The 18809-nt window shown below is 44.6% G+C and overlaps 1 protein-coding gene and 1 non-coding gene across 5 annotated transcripts in view; both read right to left on the bottom strand.

Annotated features, from left to right (window-relative positions):
- Positions 1–1186, bottom strand: part of YWHAZ (tyrosine 3-monooxygenase/tryptophan 5-monooxygenase activation protein zeta) — a 71711-nt gene extending 70525 nt beyond the window's left edge. Inside the window, exon 1 of one of the 4 annotated variants that reach the window (XM_055546513.1) lies at positions 923–1186. The gene's annotated coding sequence lies outside the window, so the exon portion shown is untranslated. Of the gene's footprint in view, positions 1–223; positions 349–418; positions 540–922 lie in introns of those variants that run through there. The other 3 variants (XM_055546516.1, XM_055546514.1, XM_055546515.1) reach the window with 3 other exon arrangements.
- A 6221-nt stretch (positions 1187–7407) lies between these two features.
- Positions 7408–7479, bottom strand: TRNAY-AUA (transfer RNA tyrosine (anticodon AUA)). The gene has a single exon. It is a non-coding gene; the product is annotated as a tRNA-Tyr (tRNA).
- Positions 7480–18809: the final 11330 nt, after the last annotated feature.

Raw genomic sequence — 18809 nt, 5'->3', positions numbered from 1 at the left:
CTATCTCCTACCTGGGCTCCGAACACCGCCCCCCCCCCCCCACCTCCTCCACGCGGAGACAGAAAGCCAGCCCCATCCCCCCCAGCCCGCCGGGAATATTCAAGTTCTCCCCGCCCCCCCCCCCCCGCCCACCCCCGCGGAACCCGGGAAATTCGGCTCGAGGTCTTGGGCGGGCCCCACCCCAGGGCCGGCTCGACCGAAGCACGGCCTCGCCCCGCTCTACCTGGCGGGCGCTTCCGGGCCGCCTTGGCTCGCAGCCCCGTGGCCAGGGCCGACCCTCCCGCCGCCGCGCCGCCGCCGCCCGGGTGGGGGAGGAGGGCTGGGTGCCTCCGCAGCGCGGGGCGCGGAGGCTGCGCCGCCGAGAGGGCGGGAGAGGCGGGGGGAGGGGATGGGGGGCGGCGGGGAGGGGGCGGCTCACCTGCGCCACTGCAATGCCCGCGGCCGCCGAGTCATTCTCTCTCGGACGGAAGCGGGCAGCGGGGCGGCGCGGAGGAGGGGGCTGCGGGGGGGTGGGGCGGGCGCGAAAAAGAACGGATCGCGGCCGGCGCTGCCTCGGTCACCCTCGGGAGGCCGGCGACCGGGCGGGTCCCTGGAGGAAACCTGGCGTGCGGGCGCTCTTCCCAACCCCCCCCAACCCCCGGGGACCGGATCAGACCGGGCGCCCCTCCGGGCCGAGGCGTCGATCCGGAAGCAAGTAGCCGGAGGCGGCCGCGAGCCGCCCGCCAGAACCCAGCGGAAGAGAAGCCGCCGCCCGTCTCCGCCTGAGGAGACTCCGCCTCAGCCCAGCGCCGCTCCCAACCGCGGCGCGAGCGGGACTTGAGGGGATGCGGAGCAGGGACTGCTCCCGCGCTTTCGGATGCTTGGCCTAGGACAGGAAGAAGCGGCGCGAGGTGGCGGCGGCGGTGGCGGCCGAGTCCCTTACCTGTGTCCGGAGTAGGTGGAGGCGGACGGACGGGGCTCAGCAGTCTCTGGGCGGCAGCGGCGAGGCTGAGACTCTGTCCCTGGATCTCGCTGCTCACAGGCTACAGCCGCTCCGCAGACACGGGGTTTCCTCCAATCACCAGCCCCGGCAGCAGGGGCACCACACGCACGATGACGTCAAACGCTGCTATGGCAACCGTTGATTGGTGCCCACAGCTCTGGGGGCCCAGAGCAACCGCCGCTCCCCAGCGCGCGGCCGTCCTGCCCGCCCGCGCTAGAGGGCGAGCGGAGGAGCGCGCGCGTCCCCTCCGCTCCCAACTCTCCTCCCCAGCCCTCTCGGCTTCCAACTTCTATACTCCTGTCCTGAGGGTGCCCGAACAGAAAGCTCTTTTTTTCTTCTGGTCACCAGTATCCCCACCGTTTCCCTCGCCTTCCCCACGGATCCCCCGCAACCCTTCTCCGGCTTCCTCCCCCAAAACCAGCTGGGAGGCAATTTTCCCCCACCCCCACTTAGGGTTCGTGCGACCCTTCTGCGCCTGCGCCAGTTAGTCCCTCAAGAAGGGGCGCCCGTTCGGCAACATCCGGGACCTTTCACACTCCCCCCACCCCCTCCCATCCGCCTGGCCCGCCCCGCCCTCCGTGCTTTGCGGCGGCAACTGCCCCCCGGGGCCATCCGGGGGGCTAGATTACGAGAGCGGCTCCACGGCGCTGGCATTATGATCTGGACTTGGGGGTGGGGGGCACGGTCAAAGGGTCGGGGAGGGGCGATGTGGCGCGCTAGCCCCCCAGCTTCCCCCGACACACACGCCGGGCGGGGCGATCGGGGCGCGCGGCCCCTCCCTATCTCCTTTCCGCTGCCGCCCCTTTACCTGCAGCCTCAGGGACTGCGCCTGGAGGCCTTTTAAGGCTCAGGATAGAGGGAGGCGTCCGGTCCCAGTACGTGGGCTGAGCCACCAGTTGGTTTTGCCAATCGGGGCTGGGGCATCAGTGCGCAGTGACAGCTGCGAGGGGACAATGGGTGGGCACCAAGTGGGAGTGAGGTGTGGCGGGCGGAGCTGGCGGGAGGTGAGGCCTGGGAAGAGGCCTTCAGCCTCTGAGAGGGAAAGACGGCGTCCTTAGGTGGAGGCTTTGAGGGGGCCCTGGAGGCTGTAACATGACAAGAGGCAAAGAGGTTTGAGTGTATTCCCTCGTTTTTTGTAGGTTGAATTTTTCCTGTCCAAAATAAAGCTTTCACTTAGAGACCCCATGCTTCCGTGGTTTAAAACGTGATGATTACCTGTTTTCTCCTGAGAGGGGGACGTGCTGTTCCCAGGGCCCGGGTTGACCCAGCGGGCGGTGGGCCGCGGGCGGGGCGAAGAACAGGGACCGGGAGCCAGGAAGAGAGGAAAGAGAAGGGCGGAAATTGCAGGTGCCGCGTTAACGTGCCAACCTAAAACGGTAGGGCCTCCACCCAGTCAACTTCAGGAAGTTCAAAGACATGCATTCACTGTGTGAAATGTCTTTGATCCGTCTTCCTTTAGGTAAGTGTTAGAAAAGATTAGTGCCTGGATGACCTACCAAACCAATTGCAAAAGTCATTGAGAGTTTCTAGAACTCAGAACTCTTCCTGCTACCCACGTGTGAGCTCCATCTTGGCCTCGTTGACTTTTCCAACATCACTTTATTGAGCACCAACTGAGGCGGTTTGGTCGCTGAGTCGTGTCCGACTCTTGTGACCCGTGGACTGTAGCCCGCCAGGCTCCTCTGTCCAGGGCATTCTCCAGGCAAGAATACTGGAGTGGGTTGCCATTTGCTTCTCCAAGGGATCTTCCCGACTCGGGAATCGAACCGGGTCTCCTGCATTACAGGCAGAGTCTTTACCAACTGACCTACAAGGGAAGCCCCTGAGCACATACTAGGACCCTGCTTTAGGCACAGCTGACAAAAGAGCCTTCCAGGAGTTCAGCCTCAAGTTCCCCAGAGAATTTCTCAGTAACTGTCACGTAAAATGTTTCCTCACTCTGAGCGCCTGGTGCTTCGGAGCGCCTTGTCTGTTCTGACGGGTACAGTGTGCCACAAGACTGTTCTACAAATGACGTTTGGCTTGAATGTCCAACTGGCGGTTAGATAGTAAAAGATAAACGAGAAAGAGGGTTTTCTACTGATCAGTTCAATTTCAGTGGTTTTAATTTTCCCGTCGGAACAGATTAATAGTAGAATGGATGAACAAATTGATCAGAGTTTTATTTCTGGGATATTAAAGTCACCTTTCTTTGACTCCCAAGCAAATTCTTTTAGAGAGTGACTCACTTAAAATGACTAATATTTCAAAAGCTTTCTTTAAAAGAAATTCTTGCCTCTAGTTTTATACCAGATTTCAGCACCAGAAAGAAGATACTAAGTTTAAAAAATCTTTCCTAAAGGGAAGTTAATGGGAGTTCCCTGGTGGCCTAATGGCTGGGATTCCAGGCTTTCACTGCCATGACCTGGGTTCTATCCGTGAGATGAAACAGATTTCTCATAAGCCGTGCCCCATCAAAAACGTGAGGTTGTTTAGTATCTCAAATATATATACAGATATATATGCCCTTTGTTTTAGAGGAAGTTTAGGGATTTTGCTGCATTAAATAAGTTGTGGATTTACCTTAGGAAACAGCTAAATTAGATGTTTGCCTCCTGCTTTAAATAGCAAGGCTTTTTTGGTGAAAGGACAGGAACTATTAGGTTTTACAAGCTCAAATCAACGTGTTCATGGAATAAAGTGTAATGAGTTTGCAGGGAAGCAAGAATAGGGAATGTCATGGAAGCCCCAAATGACAAATACTTTGAGGAATAGGAATAACATATGCCAAGGATAATTGAAAACAAAGAAATAGAACCTATGAACTTGAACTCTAGGACATTCACTAGAAACTTTCACTAGTAGTCTGACTTGTTTTATTTTCTTCACTGCTCAACCCTGTTGTCTCAGTCAAGTTGCTTAACCTTCTGTGTCTTGATATTACTGTCAATAAAGTACTGGTAATAAAAACACAACTCATTAAATGATATTGAAGATTAAATGAAGATATATATAGATATAGATATAGATATATATCTATATATGGCTTCTCAGGTGGCACAAGTGGTAAAGAACGTGCCTGCCAGTGCAGAAGACCTGCCAGTGCAGGTTCAATCCCTGGGTCGGGAAGATCCCCTGAAGGAGGGCATGGTAACCCACTCCATTATTCTTGCCTGGAGAATCCCTTGGACAGAGGAGCCTGGCGGGCTACAGTCTATAGGGTCACAAAGAGTTGGACACGACTGAGGTGACTTAGCACGCATGCATGTGACTGAGCACTAATAGGACATATCCAAAGCCATGTTCTCCACTTGTGGCTTTGGTCTGCAAAAACCTCCTTGTTTTAACCTCTGTTCGATCTGTTAATGGACATCTATTTGCCAGCTGAAATAGGACTCCAAGGCTTTAGGGGAGGGGCACCATAGATAAAAGCAGTCTGAGTCCCTAACGGCCTTTAAAAGTCAGCCTTGATCAGGACTTTATTGAAGGATACCTTTTCTTTTTTAAGCCAGTGAAATTTAGGTTTTATCTGTTATAACAGCTCGTGTTGTAATGTCTGTAGATATCATTGGCAAATCCAAAGCATGGTAAGGGTTTTTTTTTTTTTTTTTTTTTTTTTTAAGAGGAAATGTGAAAGAAAAAAGGCACAGGGAGGGAAAACAAGTGAGAGTAAGGGCCTCTGCTCTTATGATAAGAGGTATTTTATGTATTCTTAACTAATCTATTGACTCCTAGAATGACTTTAGGAAAGTTATATTTTCTCAATTCTTAGTCACTCTAATAGTCTCACTACTTTTTAATTTACTATTCACTTGATGCCATCCTTATTCTTTTGTATACTGTTTTAACCTTGTTTTTCTTAAAAAAAAAAAAAAACACACACACAAAACTTGTTTTTCAGTCCGTACCTTTTAACTCTATCCTGACATCCCAGTCTCTAAACGGTGTTCTGTGATACTTTGATCGCAGACTGGATTTTTTGCATGCTGATTAAAAAAATTAAAACGTAAACCAATAAGAACCCCAAGTCAACTGTGAGCTCTCATTTCGTACCTTCACCAGGCCCTTAACTAGAGCCCACTGGTCAGAGATTATGCTGCTTTGGAGGGATAGAAATGCATGAGTCATACTCCCTCCCTGAAGCAACACATGGTCAAGGGACAGACCCATACACCAAACGCAATTACAGAGAAGCACAGCGAAGTAAGGGCTCATGAAGGTAAGCAGATTGTGTTTTGAGAAATCTGAGCTGTGAGCACTGTCCGTGGAGAAGTGAGAAAGGTTCCCTGAAAAACAAAACCTCATATTCATCCTACAAATTACTTATTTGACCATCAGCAGAGTCAGTTTTGCTTTTCTGCCTCCAACGGCATTTTTAATTCCACAGTGAAATTTTAGTTGCCTTATATTTTTAATTTACTGATGATCAATAAAGACAATATCTCCCCCACCTTCCATTAAGTACAGAGAGACATTTTCTAAAGTCTTCTTTTCCCATAGTAAAGTCTTCTTTTCCCATCTTCAGTTGTATGCTGTCTTCAGATAGCTCTCTATTTCCTTGCACTATAGTTTTTTTTTCGATCTTGTGTTGAGGTGGTGATTGTTTTCCTATTACATATCAACAAGAGAAATTCCTTCCAGTCTTAGAGTTGGCCAACCGGCAGGTGAAATTTCCTCTGCTTCTCTTTGCCATCCTCTTGAAAAGATAGATAGATCTAAAGTTGTAGGAGAGTGCAGGAACACACTTACCTACCCAAATGCTGGAATCCAGCAGACATTTACATTTATCACTTGTGGAGCGGCCGCCATGACAGGATCTTCCCCTGACCCATTGTCCAGTTGTCTGCAAGGAGGGGAATTTATGTTGTCAAGAATCAGAGGCTATCTGGGGTTCGTCTTTAATCAGCTGTGATAAATGGAAAAACTGCAGTCTTGAATACTGTGGGCTGTCAGGGTGCTTCCCCACAATGCTTTATCTGCAGCTCCTTATGCCAGGGGTCTATCCATCACATTCTGTAGCCAGCCACCCCTGCCTCCCTGGTTCTCTGTAATTCTCCTGTGCCTTCTCCTGGGATCTGGAGACTCTGATTGAATAACAATGTGAAGGCTTAACTTCTTCCTACCAATTTTGCTCTTCTTTCTTGAGGATAAAGTATTCATGATAAAGTTTCTTGATTTAGTTCCTTCTGTACTGTAGTTAGTGGAAATACCTCTTGCAAATGATTGATTCTTAATTTTCAAAAACTTTTTCACGAAACTTTAATGGGAAAATGGGAAAGATTATAGCAAAGATTGTAACTTGGCACTATTTTGCTATCTTAACCTTTAAGTCTCCATTGCAGTCTCCAGTATTATAGGATTTATTTTAGATTCATAACAAAATTGAGAGGAAGGTACAGAGCTTCATATAGTTCTAGCACCCACTTATGCATAGCTTCCCCTATTTTTGACATCTCCCACAGAGTGGGATATTTGTTAAAATTAATAAAATTGAGTGGTATTTTCTTAAAATACATTTATAGTCATTATCACCCAAAATTCAATATTTACCTTTAGGTTCACTCTGAGTATTGTACATTCTACAGGTTTGGACAAATGTGTGATGACATATGGGCTTCTCCACTGGCTCAACAGTAAAGAATCTTCTTGCCAATGCAGGAGACCTGGGTGCGATCCCTGGGTTGGGAATATCCCCTGGAGAAGAAAATAGCAACCCACTCCAGTATTCTCACCTGGGAAATCCCAAGGACAGAGGAGACTGGCAGGCTACAATTCATGGGTCACAAAAGAGTCAGACATGACTTAGTAACTAAACAACAAAAGCAAATTATAACATATATCCATCATTATAGTGTCATACAAGGTAATTTCACTGTCCTAAAAATTCTCTTGTCCACCTATTCATCTCTCCCCCTAACCCTTGGTAACCACTGATCATTTTACTGACTCCATAATTTCCTCTTTTCCAGAATGCCATATAGTTGGAATCATAAAATAGCAGCTGTTCACATTGGCTTGTTTCACTTAATAATTTGCATTTAAGATTCCTCCATGATTTGTTGTTGTGTTGTTGTCTTTTTTTAAAGGACTGAGTAATATGCCATTGTCTGGATGTACCACAAAACTGTGATACACCCATTCACCTACCATAGGACATCTTGGTTGCATCCAAGTTTGGGCAATTATGAGTAATGCTGCTATAAACATCCACATGCAGGTTTTTGTGTGCACATTAGTTTTCAACTCCTTTGAGCAAACACCAAGGAGTGCCACTGCTGGATCATATGGTCAGAGTATGTTTAGTGTTATGAAAGTGAAAGTGAAGTCGCTCAGTCGTGTCTGACTCTTTGCGACCCCATGGACTGTAGCCTACCAGGCTCCTCCATCCATGGGATTTTCCAGGCAAGAATACTGGAGTGGGTTGCCATTTCCTTCTCCAGGAGATCTTCCCTCCCCAGGGATTGAACCCGGGTCTCCTGCTCTATAGGCAGATACTTTACCGTCTGAGCCACCAGGGAAGTCCTGGTGGGAAACCACAAAACTGTCTTTCACAGTGACTGTATCATTTTGCATTCTCACCAGCAGTGAATGATAGTTCCTATTGCTCTACAGCCTTGTCAGCATTTGATGTTGTCAGTGTTCTGGATTTTGGCCATTTTAATAGGTGAGTAGTGTTATCTCATTGTTGTTTGAACTTGCATTTCACCAATGACAAATGATGTGGAGCATTTTTCATATGTTTATTTGCCATCTGTATAACTTCTTTGATGAGGTGACTGTTGAGGTCTTTGACCAACTTTTAATCCAGTTGTCTTCTCATTGTTGAGTTTTAAGAGTTGTTTGTATAATTTAGAAAGCAGTCTTTGTTAGTCTGTTGCAACTATTTTCTCCCAGTCTGTGGCTTGTCTTCCCATCCTCTTGATTAATTATATTTTTAATATATTTTTATATTTTGTAAGCAAAGGTAAAAACTTTAATTTGGTGTTAAGCATTAAAATAATTTTGGAAGGTACCATCGAGATTAGTAGTGCAGAAATGAAGGTACTGGTTTATGATGCTTACCAGAAATATTTTCTGAATTCAAAAATCATTTTGTATGAGAGATCCTCATACATACAAAGCAAAATGAAAAATGGTACAGGTACTGCCATGTCTGATTATCCCTTGGAGCTTTCCATCATTTGACAATCGTTTGAGGCAGGTGAAAGCAGCTGGGAATTCACAGTTTCCAAAGTGCATGATTTACAATTCAAAAGTAATCATGGAGTGAAGAGGTTAGAAGAAGAATTTGTCCCTTTCTGGACTGTATTTCAGCCCTGAGGACCAAGAATAAGTGAAAGGAACATTTGGGATTCATTAAGGGTTGAAAATAGAATAATGCATATATATTAGAAGACTTAAAAATCCTCTCCCTCCCCCTCTCCTCCTGCCTGCCCCTGAACCTTTAGGCATCTGGAAAAGGAATCAAGGGCAATGTGAATTTCTGGCCATTTTCCCAGGACCTGATATAAAGTTTTTCAGGACCTAAGAGCAGAATTTCTGTATTGTAGTTTTCTTGGACTGGGGCAATCTCTCTCAACTTGAAATTATTTTTAGGAGTAGTTGACACACTTTCTTAACCATGAAATCCTAAAGAATCCCTGAAACATTTTAATATTTCAGCAATTTGACAGGAAATTTAAATCAAACCCACTCTATGGGACAGGAGATGGTTGTTTGGGTCAGTCAGATGTGTGTTTTTAACATGACTAACTTCTGTACAGTTAATGCCTCACTTATTTGTTAAACATTGATTTTTTAAAAAGGCTAATATAGTCAGAAGACTTCAGACTTGGTCAACTAAAAAATGAATAAACAACAACTATAAGAACATTTAAATTGGTAAGTGACCAGTAAAAGGAAAGGACACATGTGTTGAACTGTTTCTCTAAATCACCATTGGCCAAAAGATGTAGCTAAGCAATGTATAAGATGAGGTCACCTTCCTTTTGTGACTTTCCTATCATAGCAGTGCAGCTAGCAATAGCTTATGCATGCAAGCAGCATAAATAAGTCAAAATATTCTGCTAGGCAGCGGCTGTAGATATGAGAGGGTAGGGATTAGAAACAGTACGAAGGTCAAGCTTTAGAAAGAACAATTAACTCTGAGCTGCTGACAAAGAAGACTTGATTATTTTATTAGGGTAAGTTGAGTGTCAGAGGTCAGGGAGAAGTGGGTGTTGGTCTTGACTGAGAATTGAGGGGACTACAGATGCAGGAAAAGCCCCGACGTCTATTGCAGAGAGTCAGAGAATGGAGAGTGAGTTCTAAGACAGGATTTTGTATGGTACCCTACTGTTCTTTGCTGAAACATCTCAGGGCCTTTCTGGAAGGGCAAATAAATATTATCAGGACCAGGGGATTCTGGAATATCAGTGAAACACTCAACATCATCATGGATGGTCTTCATTGTCTTTAGGAAAACAGAACCCCATCAATGGATCTGGGTTCTGGAAAGACCATGTTTATTCTTTCTTTCATTCTTGAACAGATGTTTGTTGAGTAGCTACTTAATAAATACCAGATGTAGCAGGTGCTGAGAGTGGGAAGATGGAAACAAAAAAGACACTGCTGGACCACAATAGAGTCACATTTTGGTGGGAAAGACAAATGTATTAGCCACTCTTTGTAGGTAATTGGTAAAGACTGGTTGAATGGGGGAATAATAACTAAATAAATAAATGGATTTTTTAAAGAGAATAGCATGTTGGAGATTAGTAATATTGCTATGTATGAATAATCACCTAAATAAATGAAATTCACTGATAAACAAATTATCTTTATTTAAACCTAGAAATAGTAGGAAGTATTTATTTTTTAAGAAAAACTGAGTAAGTTTTTTTTATGTTCATTTCTCTGTAAAGGACCCCAAGAGAGATTTGGTTAGTGACGAAGTGAGATAGGAGAGTCAAGGAGAAGAGAAACAAGAACTGGATAATCCAGTTATGTATAAATATTGAAAATAAAATGGACATTGTCATTTTTGAAATATTTACTTTATTCAGACCCAAGACCAAGCTTAAAAGAGGCTATTAGAATTAAAATATCACCTGCAGCATGCCAGGCTTCCCTGTCCTTCACTGTCTCCTGGAGTTTGCTCAAACTCATGTCCACTGAGTTAGTGATGCCATCCAACCATCTCATCCTCTGTCTCCTTTTCCTTTTGCCTTCAATCTTTCTCAGCATCAGGGTCTTTTCCAAAGAGCTGGCTGTTCACATCATGTGGTCAAAGTACTGGAGCTTCAGTTTCAGCATCACTCCTTCCAATGAGTATTCAGGACTGATTTCCTTTAGGACGAACTGGTTGGATCTACTTGCAGTCCAAGGGGCTCTCAAGAGTCTTCTCTAGTACCATAATTTGAAAGCATCAATTCTTCGGTGCTCAGCCTTCTTTATGGTCCAACTCTCACATTCACACACAACTACTGGAAAAACCATAGCTTTGAATATATGCACCTTTGTCGGCAAAGCAAAAATATTTTTTTTCTACGGGGATCACAATAAACTGTGAGAAATTCTGAAAGAGATGGGAATACCAGACCACCTGACCTGCCTCTTGAGAAACCTGTATGCAAGTCAGGAAGCAACAGTTAGAACTGGACATGGAACAACAGACTGGTTCCAAATAGGAAAAGGAGTACATCAAGGCTGTATATTGTCACCCTACTTATTTAACTTATATGCAGAGTACATCATGAGAAATGCTAGACTGGAAAAAGCACTGCTTGAATGAAGATTGCCGGGAGAAATATCAATAACCTCAGATATGCAGATGACACCACCCTTATGGCAGAAAGTGAAGAGGAACTAAAAAGCCTCTTGATGAAAGTGAAAGTGGAGAGTGAAAAAGTTGGCTTAAAGCTCAACATTCAGAAAACTAAGATCATGGCATCCGGTCCCATCACTTCATGGGAAATAGATGGGGAAACAGTGGAAACAGTGTCAGACTTTATTTTTCTGGGCTCCAAAATCACTACATATGGTGACTGCAGCCATGAAATTAGAAGACGCTTACTCCTTGGAAAGAAAGTTATGACCAACCTAGATAGCATATTGAAAAGCAGAGACATTACTTTGCCAACAAAGGTCCGTCTAGTCAAGGCTATGGTTTTTCCTGTGGTCATGTATGGATGTGAGAGTTGGACTGTGAAGAAGGCTGAGCATTGAAGAACTGATGCTTTTGAACTGTGGCGTTGGAGAAGACTCTTGAGAGTCCCTTGGACTGCAAGGGGATCCAACCAGTCCATTCTGAAGGAGATCAGCCCTGGGATTTCTTTGGAAGGAATGATGCTAAAGCTGAAACTCCAGTACTTTGGCCACCTCATGCGAAAAGTTGACTCATTGGAAAAGACTGATGCTGGGAGGGATTGGGGGCAGGAGGAGAAGGGGACGACAGAGGATGAGATGACTGGATGGCATCACTGACTCGATGGACGTGAGTCTGAGTGAACTCCGGGAGTTGGTGATGGACAGGGAGGCCTGGTGTGCTGAGATTCATGGGGTTGCATAGAGTCGGACATGACTGAGCGACTGAACTGAACTGAACTAATAATTAGGGATGTTTTTCCCCTTGAGTTTCTTGAGAAAGTAGTTATGTTTATTAAATGACTGATGAATCAGTTAGTGAGTACTGGGTGTTTTGTATTTTCATAGAAAAATCATCATATTTTTTGTTCAGAGATTTTAAGAAGATAAAAGCTTGAGAACCATAGAAGAAACAAATTTAAATGTGGTCTGTGGAAGAGTTTGCAAGTTTGCTCCTATACACCTTCTTCCTTTCTTTTAGAAACATTAAAAGATTTTCTGATAGTCAACTGGGCACAATGCTCCCTGCAGTAAAAGACCACATTTCTTACTGCCCACCCAGTTAAGTGGGTCTTGGAAATAAGTGACACCTGAGAGATATAAGGGATGTTTGATGTGAGACTTCTGGGAAGTGTCCAGAAAGGGAAAGGATGCTCACTGCCAGAATGTGGACACAGTGAGGGCTGGGACAGCCTGGACCGAAGTGGAATATCAAGGAGAGTGGAGCAAACAAGCAGAAGGGGCCTGGGGTTCTCACAGCTTCCTGGAACTGCTGTACTAGTCCTAACCTGCACTTCTGTTGTTTTTGTTAATAAGATTAAGTATGTCTGTCATATGCAGTCAAATGTAATCCTAGCCAGTAGTGGCATGCTGCTGCTGCTGCTAAGTCACTTCAGTCGTGTCCAACTCTGTGTGACCCCATGGACAGCAGCCCACCAGGCTCCTCTGTCCATGGGACTCTCCAGGCAAGAATACTGGAGTGGGTTGCCATTTCCTTCTCCTCTAGTAGTGGCATAAATAGTTCTAAAATTGTTACCTATTTTGTATGCTTGTCATGGATTCTGTGACACTAGTTTGAGATTCATTTCTCTTTTTTGCCTAGCTATGGTTTTTCCAGTAGTCGTGTACAGATCATAAAGAAGGCTGAGCGCCAAAGAATTGATGCTTTTGAATTGTGGTGTTGGAGAAGACTCTTGAGATTCCCTTGGACAGCGAGGAGATCAAACCAGTCCATCCTGAGGGAAATCAGTCCTGAATATTCATTGGAAGGACTGATGCTGAAGCGGAAGCTCCAATACTTTGGCCACCTGATGCAAAGAGCTGATTCATTGTAAAAGACCCTGATGCTGGGAAAGATCGAGGGCAGGAGGAGAAGAGGGTGACAGAGGATGAGATGATTGGATGGCATCACCAACTCAATGGACATGAGTTTGAGCAAACTCTGGGAGATAGTGAAGGACAGGGAAGCTTGGCATGCTGCAGTCCATGAGGTTGCAAAGTCAGATACAACTTAGCAACTGAGCAACAACAACATTGGATGTCCAGTTGCTCTAGCATCATTTTTTTCTTTTTTGGAAAGGTATCCTTCCTCCTTTGAATTGCTTGTGCACCTTTGTCAGAAAACCAGCTGGGCACATTTGTGTGGGCCTCCAATCGGGGGTTTGATCCCTGGGTTGAGAAGATCCTCTGGAGAAGGGAATGGCAACCCACTTCAGTACACTTGCCTGGAGAATCCACAGACAGGAGCCTGACAAGCTACAGTCCATGGGGTTGCAAAGAGTCGGACAGAACTGAGCTACTAACACACACACAGTTTAGTTCATTCCTTGTTATTACTGAATACTATTCCATTGTATGGATAGTCCACAGGCTCTTTATCCATTCACCCATCGTTCGACGTCTGGTTGTTTTTTTGCTTTTGGCTCCTATGAAGAAAGCTGCTGTGAACGCTGACAGTTTTTGTGTGGACATCTATCTGCTTTCATTTCTTTGGGGCTAATATCTAGGAGTGGGACTGAGGGCTCTTATGGTAGGTATATGTTTAATTTTATAAGAAGCTGCCAAACTGTTTTCATACACAAGCAGTGTATGAAAATCCCAGTTGTTCTGCATCCTTGGAAACAGTATTGTCAGTCTCTTTGATTACAGCTACTCTAGTGGGTGTGTAGTGCTATCTCATAGTAGTTTTAAAACGCATTTCGCCAATGACTAATGAGGCTGGGTATATTTTTATGTTCTTACTTGCCATTTGTATATAATCTTTTCTACATGTTAATGTTTTTTTGTCTTATTAAGTACATAATTAAAAAACTCAAATAAGTATTTTGAGGGAGATTACCTTTAAAGGAATGCTGAAGTGGTCCTTCCCAGCTTCAAAGTGTATTAGGTCTTTAAGAAAACAAAATTTGTTCCTCATTTTTTTTTAAAAAGAGGGAACTACTTTCCTAATTTATTTGGTGTATATATTTGCATTCTTGTATATAATAGTAAGTTATTTAAAGAAGGATATACAATAGAATGGGCTTCCCAGGTGATGCTAGTGGTAAAGGACCTGCCGCCAGCGCAGGAGATGCAAGAGACACGGGTTTGATTCTTGGATTGGGGAGGTACCCTGGAGGAGGGCATGGCAACCCACTCCAGTATTCTTGCCTGGAGAATCACACGGACAGAAGAGCCTGGCGGGCTACAATCCATAGTGTTGCACAGAGTTGGACACAACTGAAGCGACTGTGCACACACACAGCGTAAGCACATGCAGCAGAATAATTTAAAAATATATGGTGCTTACTGTTCATCCTTTGTTGAATTAAAGTGAAAATGATATTTTGGTGATCATATTGCTAACAGAAGGGGCTTCCCTGATGACTCATCAGTAAAGAATCCGCCTGCAATGCAGGAGATGCAGGAAACTTGGGTTCAGTCCCTGTGTTGGGAAGATACCCTGGAGAAGAAAATGGCAATCGACTCTAGTGTTCTCTGGAATCCCATGGACAGAGGAGCCTGGTGGGCTACAGTCCAAGGAGTTGCAAAAAGTTGGACACAACTGAGTGACGAGGCACACGTTGCTAACAGAATGTGAAGGACTTAAACTCTTCAAGCCTGCGTGTTAGCAAATAACTATTCTTAGTAATTTTTCTGACCCTTTTCAAAGGTAATCATTTCTTCTAACTTTGAAAAGCTTCTCAGCGTTGCCAAGATGTGCCTCGTGGCATGCCCCTCCTGGGGATGGCAGTAAGTGCCATGATCCAGTGGGGTAGAGACACCGGAGACAGATGGAGGGTAGTGCAATCTTCTGTCTTGCTTTTTGTTTCAATCCAATGGATTGAAAACCAGCAGTAGATTTGATGCCAGAGTCCACCAAGCACATGGGACAAGAATGATGTGCAAGTCAGCAGTTGGTTACATTGTTAAAAATAAATTAACTTTATTTATAGACTATTTGGTGGCATCCTAACTCAGAGGCAATATGGCAGAGTGAATAGGGATTCGGTTATAGGGTCACTTACAACCTCTCTGACCTGATCCTCAGTTTCTTCATCTATAAATAGAGATAATAATATCAGATATAATATGAAAATTAGTGATATGTAAATAATGTCTGCCGCTCTCCTGGGCTAATAGTAGAGGTTCAATAAATAACAACTCTTATTCTCATTTTTCAGTGATCCTAGTCTACAAGCTAACCACTTAAAAATCAGAAATGACTATTGTAATAAGACTTTAATTTTAGGTTGTGTTTTATTATATGTTGTTTTCATTAATTGGACAGTTACTGTGTACCAAATTGTGCACCAAGTGCTTTATATATGAATTCTCACAAAACTAATGTGAGGTAGGTTTCCTTATTCTTTTTTTTTTAAACAGGAGAAAAGTATACAAATTTTATTGAATTTTTACTTATATATAGGAGCCTTCACAAGAAAATGGAGACCTGAAGAAATGACCAGAGAAGGATGCTTTTATACCAGAAACATTTTAATAGCCTGGTTTTCCTCTTGCTGTAGGTAATCCACTTGTCTGATATGAAAGATGCAGCTCACCCTGGGGATAGAGGCACTGTTTTTAGACACATTGGGGAGCATTTAGCCACATGAGCAGTTCTGGAGGCTGACATCTTGGATCTTCTCCTTATTCTTATTTTATAGCAAGTATAGATACACAAAGGTGAAGTTGTTTGCCTTTCTTAAATTAAGATCCTTCAATTAAGTAAGGGGCAAAGCTTGAATTCTGACTTTGTGTCAGAATCTGACAGAAAGCCAGATTCTGACACTGGTATTTTAACTCCTACAATCCCCTGCATCCCATCATTATTTTTATTTGCATTCTATGCTTTATATAATTTATACCTCATCTTGCCTTAAACCCCTCATCTATGTTTGCAGATATGATTGCAAATATTTTCATCTAAGTTGTTGGAATGGTAGCATGTATAAACTTGAACAAAATGTGATCTGTTTAGCATTTCTAAGTTTTCTCCCTGACAGGCTCTAAAATCTACAAGCTTGATTCTTCCAAGTCATTATTCCATTCAATTAAAAATAAATTCCCAAGCACTAGTATAGAGAATGAATATTGGTATTTGTTGGTATAACTCTGATTTTTAACTAACATATTGAAAAGAAATAAATGAGTTTAGGTAGTACTCTTATAACTTCTTCTTATTTCTTCTTTTCTTTTTCACCTTTAAGCTCTTTAAAATTTTAATTTTCAAAGTACGATCTCAATTACTCTTTTAAAACTTAAAATTCCCTCCACACAACCTCTTAATGGTTGCCTTTTTCCATTTTAATCTGGCTTCTGCCTGGGAATAGATGATTCTTATTCCATGAACTGAAGGCCAAACCTGTAGGAGAGGCAAGGAATTATCGAACTGGAACCCATCTGCCTGATTCTAAGCTGTACATACACGTGCCCTGTGTGTGTGTGTGTGTGTGTGTGTGTGCGTGTGCATGTGTGTGTGTGTAGCTCAATTCCAGTTTGAAATCAGGCTTTTAAGGCTTTACATACAGGGAAGTTACAGAGACTTGGTATTAAAAATAGTATTGTAAACAGTTTTATGTATACAGAATGACTTTAAATAAGGTCTGCTTGAGATAATGTCCTGCTAATTAGATGGTGAACCATTAGTGTCAGCTGTTTGTATCACCCACAGCAGCAGGCAGATCAACCTGACATTCAAAATTTAGAGACATGACAGCTCCTGCTGTGGGAAAAATCACCATAGGAGGTGAGGAGCAAGTTGGATGAGCTCAAGGTTTACGAAAGTTGCCCAAACCCAAACCTAAGGGACAGTTGTTAGAGTTTCAGGGTCAAATCTCATCTTTTCACTCAGTCTTTTACAAAGAAGAAATAACTGTCAGCATTGTCATTTTGCAATTCAAAGGACAGACTCTTTAAGGAAGTGACATCCCCAGATCACCTGTGATGACAGAGTTTCTCACCAGGACACTGGGTAGCCAAGGACATGGTGTCTCTTTAGGCAACGACAGGGTGGACATCCGCTGCCCTCTGGTCAGCTCTGTGCAGCGGGAGAGAAGGAAGAAACACTCAGTGTCCTTCAGGATGAAGCCTGAGCACCTGCTTCAACCCCTCTTCAAAACTAACTAGAGTTAGTTTGTCCCCATTCAACATGGGACCGTTTCACATCAAGCCATCCCCGCCCTGCATGTAACCTCCAGGGGCCATGAATCAGTCCCCTGGTGAGCCCTTCATGTTGCCGCTAAGGAGCATGGCTGGTCACTCAGTATAGAGGGCACAGCCAACTTAGGCAGAAAATAAGTGGGCTATTTTCAGAAGAAGGCTGCTGTGGGTCTGGTGAGAAGAGATTTTATCCCAACCGATCCACGTCTGTTGATGGCCATGCTCTCCTAGTGGTCAGGATTCTCTTTAACCTCTCTCTGTAGATCTGACCAGTCACCAAGAGCTGCCATGACTTTTCGAAGAACGTCTGTCAGATTCTCCCATCCCTTCCTTCCTGAGGCGGACTGACATGTGTTGCTCAGAGCCCTCTTTAAGAAATGACTCGCTGACCAGCCATGGGGTGGGTGATTGTCCAACAGCCTGCAGCTGTCAGCTCCTTCAGGACCTGCCTCAGCGCTTCAAGTCAAGGTCACAGTCCTCTTGGGGGGATCCTCAGCCAAGGGCTGAGCAAGATGGCAGTGTTAGCCTAGCTGTGTCCCCTCAACTCGAGACGCCTCTAGCAGGCAGTCCCTGTGACTGAGCTCCTCGTGGGGTTGGCAGATATAGTCAAGTCTGATGGCCTTCGGACTGCTCCGCCTGCCCAATTCGACTTTCTCCCTATTTCCTTTTATAGATCTTGACTGCTGCTAAGTCGCTTCTTTATTTTTTGGGGCTCCAAAATCACTGCAGATGGTGACTGCAGCCATGAAATTAAAAGACACTTGCTCCTTGGAAGAAAAGTTATGACAAACCTACACAGCATATTAAAAAGCAGAGACATTTACTTTCCCAACAAAGGTCCGTCTAGTCAAAGCTGTGGTTTTTCCAATAGTCATGTATGGATATGAGAGTTGGACTATAAAGAAAGCTGAGTGCAGAAGAATTGATGCTTGTAAACTATGGTGTTGGAGGAGACTCTTGAGAGTTCCTTGAATTGCAAGGAGATCCAACCAGTTCATCCTAAAAGAAATCAGTTCTGAGTGTTCACTGGAAGGACTGATGCTGAAGCTGAAACTCCAATACTTTGGCCACCTGATGTGAAGAGCTGATTCATTGGAAAAGACCCTGATGCTGGGAAAGATTGAAGGCAGGAGGAGAAGGGGATGACAGAGGATGAGATGTTTGGATGGCATCACTGATTCAATGGGCATGAGTTTGAGTAAACTCTGGGAGTTGGTGATGGACAGGGAGGCCTGGCCTGCTGCCATCCATGAGATCACAAAGAGTCGGACACGACTGAGTGACTGAACTAAACTGAAGTCACTTCAGTTGTTTCTATCTCTTTGCAACCCTACCAACTGTAAGCTGCCAGGCTTCTCTGTCCATTAGATTCTCCAAGCAAGAACACTGAAGTGGGTTGCCATTTCCTTTTCCAGGGGATCTTCCTGACCCAGGCATTGAACTTGCCTCTCTTCTGTCTCCTGCATTGGTAGGTGGGTTCTTTACCAGTAGTGTCACTTGGGCAGCGCCCCCCCCTCCCCCCCGCAAAAGAAATTCATACTGGAGTGGGTAGCCAGTCCCTTCCCCAGGGGATCCTCCCAACCCAGGGATTGTAGATCTTACCTCCCAATAAACCTTATATACCCCCAACTCTTTCTCAGCATCTGCTTCCCAGAAAACATAACCTACAACCATGTCTCCCTTCCCTAACCCTGAGGTGTGGCAGATCTCACCATGAGACCTGCTATGGAGTTCGCAAGTCTCCCAAGATCCCTCACCCACCCCAGTGATGCTGCTATTTCACCCTGGGAACAGTGGAAAGTACTGTTGAATTTTTATCTAGAGAAAGAAAGTGAAGTTGCTTAGTCATGTCCGACTGTTTGTG

Source organism: Bubalus kerabau, chromosome 14 (assembly GCF_029407905.1).
Source record: "Bubalus kerabau isolate K-KA32 ecotype Philippines breed swamp buffalo chromosome 14, PCC_UOA_SB_1v2, whole genome shotgun sequence".
Taxonomy (NCBI): domain Eukaryota; kingdom Metazoa; phylum Chordata; class Mammalia; order Artiodactyla; family Bovidae; genus Bubalus; species Bubalus kerabau.
Note: the sequence above shows the minus strand (reverse complement) of the source record. Positions and strands in the feature narration are given on the sequence as shown.